General features: G+C 46.9%; 1 pseudogene; it reads left to right on the top strand.

Moving 5' to 3' along the window:
• Positions 1–276: 276 nt before the first annotated feature.
• On the top strand, positions 277–630 carry LOC107133533 (annotated as a pseudogene).
• The last annotated feature ends 2697 nt before the right edge of the window (positions 631–3327 follow it).

Raw genomic sequence — 3327 nt, 5'->3', positions numbered from 1 at the left:
TTTATATAATAATATACATCATATTCCACCATCATTTCTAACCCCATGAACCCTCCCCTCCCCTCCCAACCCCCAACAGGTCATTTTGATACACACTGATGTATGCTATGAACTAATAGAAATAAGAGCCTCCCCCGCGGAGGCATGGGGTGCTGGCAGCGCTCATAGCATGGCAGTAGCGGCGCGTGCTTGAGGAGCGGGGACACTGGCGCGGTGATGGCTCAGCATGACATACAAGTTTCCCTCGCCCTCTCGCCCCCCACACAGTGCCAGGCTATGGCGGAGCCTGCGCCCGTTTGATGTAGGGTGCCGCTCATCTAGTTGGAACTGTACTTCCTCATCGCTTGGTACCTATCTGCTGGCCTGTGCTGCAGAGCCACCTGGGTGCTGGTGCAGGAGCTGGAGCAGTACCAGCTGTTGCCCAAGAGGTTGGACTAGGAGGGCAATGAGCACAACAGGAGCTATGAGAAATTGGTCTTGTCCAATAAGCATGTGGCTCCTGATCATGTGTTGCAAATCTGCCAGCGCATTGGCCCTATGTTGGATAAAGAAATTCCACCCAGTATTTCAAGAGTCACTTCTTTACTTGGTGCAGGAAGGCAGTCTTTGATACAGCAAAAGGTACCTTAATTTGAAGAAGTGTTCTGCTTTGTATTAATAGCTTAATGATTACTATAATTGTGACGTAATGTAAGTATTGTGGAAGAAAGGTGATATATAATTATAAATCATGCTGTGGACTATAAAATTATCTGCATTTAGCATAGAACATTGAATCCAATTACATAAGTATTTAATGGGTCTTTCTGCATTTAAAAAATTGCTCAAGATACAGATGTTAAGCTAAAAAACTTGAATTTATTGTGAGATGTGTTTGAGGTTTTATGAATGTGAGTTCTTATTTTTTCATTTTGTAGCTCACTCGTAACTTATTGAATGTAATTGTATGTGTCTAATAAACTATTGAAATGCTAGAAGTATTTCCTTTGCTATTTAGATTCAGAGAATCTAAATTTGTTACAAGGGGAAGTGATTTTCTAAGGTTGGTAACGGTTTGAAAACAAGCACAAAAAATATAAAATTGCATGGTTCTTTTTTTACACTAATTTTTTTTTTGCCAAGTTATGTGCAACTGTGGTGAGCCGCTTCTGCCGTTTATGCAAATTATGGTCGCCATTACAAGATGGCGCTGGATCCGCTGTGGTCTGTGACAAACAACTCCTTATTTGGGAGAGTTGGCGCATGACTTTTCATCACCCTATGAGAAAGCTCCACGTGGCTGCTTTGCATTGGGGCTTGAGATGCTTTATTAAGGCTGGGAGGGGCATCCGAGAGAGAGATGAAGAACTATCAAGGGCCTGAAATAAACTACTGAAAGAAGATTCCTGAGTGTCGCGTCTTCCTTGCGGGCAAGAAGTCGCGACAAGTGGTGCCGAAACCCGGGAACCAGAACTTTCAGCAGTCAGGGGGGTGCACCGTAGTCCCAGGTAAGTGGGATCCGTGACCAACGCGGGGCAGCAGCTGCATTGTGTACTTTCGTTTTTACTTTCGCTTTTGTTTTCTGTGTTTCTCTTGTTGTGTCATTTTGCTTTTGTTTTTTGTGCTTCTTTTGTTGTTGTGTCATGGGTGCCGCACCTTCCAGTCCGCTTCTTCTGGCCCTAGATGGCCAGTTACGTTCTAAGGGTCTGGAAGTGAAACATAGTACTTTACAGAGATTTTTACAGAAGGTAGATATCGCTGCACCGTGGTTTGCATTTTCGGGCACCCTTACTGTACCTAGTTGGGATAAATTAGGCAAAGATCTTGACTTTGCTTCTGAGCAGGGCATATTAGAGGGTGGGGTGATACCCCTTTGGAAAATGGTCCGTAGTTGCCTTACAGATGGCAGATGTCAGGAGGCACTTACAAAAGGACAAGAAGTTCTAGAGCAATTACATGAGGAGAAATCGGAGACGGCAGGAAGTGAGATATCTCAGAAGGATGGGAGTGTGCGGAGCGTGAAACAGGGGAGGAGACGATTGTATCCAGATCTCAGTATGCTGCGCACACCCCCATGTGAAAGTGGGTCAGAGGAAGAGGAGGATGAGGAGGAAGAGCTCGGGAGGCTGTCTCGTCAGCTAGAGAGTTTAGCTATAGGAGAAGGGAACAGAAATAAACAGGGGCTCAAGAAAAGCGATCCCCCGGATCCACCGCCGTATGGTGGAGGTGTTTCGGGGAGAGCTTTCCATGCCCAAACATGGAGGGCTGTTAACGCTGAGATGGGTCTTGCTTATCCAGTTTTTCAGGATGACAATAGGGGAAGATTCCATGAACCCTTAGATTTTAAAATTGTGAAGACCCTGGCGGAGTCTGTGCGCACTTATGGGGTGGATGCCGCCTTCACACTAACTCAGGTGGAGAGTCTGTCTAGATACTGCATGACTCCCTCTGATTGGGCTAGCCTTGTTCGGGCTTGTGTTTCCCCGGGTAAATATTTGGACTGGAGAGCATTTATGCTAGAGGGCGCAATAGAGCAGGCCGCCCAAAACCATGCGGCGGGACACCCCCATTGGGACAAGGATATGCTTTTGGGGCAGGGTAGATTTGCAAATCAACAGACAGGATTTCCTCTTGAGGTATATGATCAAATTAACAACATTTGCATTCGGGCATGGAAGTCGCTTCCAAATAGAGGAGAGGTGTCTGGTAATTTGACCAAGATTCTACAAGGCCCTACAGAACCCTTTTCAGATTTTGTAGCAAGAATGGTGGATGCCGCTGGAAAGATTTTTGGGGATCCTGATAGAGCCATGCCCCTTATCAAGCAATTGGTCTTTGAGCAATGCACCAAGGAATGTAAAGCGGCAATCACTCCTTATAAAAATAAGGGCATAGAAGCATGGATGAAAGTGTGTAGAGAGATTGGAGGACCTTTAACTAACGCAGGTCTTGCAGCTGCTGTCCTTCGGATTGCAAAAGGGGGCAGTCCTGGTGCCGGAATATGCTTCCATTGTGGTCAACCCGGTCATTTCAGACGTGAATGTCCCAAAAAAGACAATTTTACTGGACCCCCTCACGGTGGCCCTTCCAATGGCCTTCGTCAACCGGGGCTGTGTCCTAAATGTAAAAAGGGGAAGCATTGGGCAAGAGAGTGTAGATCAGTGAAGGACATCCATGGACAGCCTATTTCAGCTGGGCCAAAAAACGGCCGAAGGGGCCCCCGACCCCAGGGCCCACAAATATATGGGGCAGTGGAGAATGTCACACCCGAACCCGAGACATGGCCATCTCTGCGCCATCCCATGAGACGCGGAGAGCCACTACAGGTGCCGCGGGATTGGACCTCTG

This window comes from Marmota marmota, unplaced genomic scaffold, assembly GCF_001458135.2.
Source record: "Marmota marmota marmota unplaced genomic scaffold, marMar, whole genome shotgun sequence".
Lineage (NCBI taxonomy): Eukaryota > Metazoa > Chordata > Mammalia > Rodentia > Sciuridae > Marmota > Marmota marmota.
The sequence above is the reverse complement of the archived record's forward strand: the minus strand, read 5'-3'. Positions and strand labels throughout refer to the sequence as shown.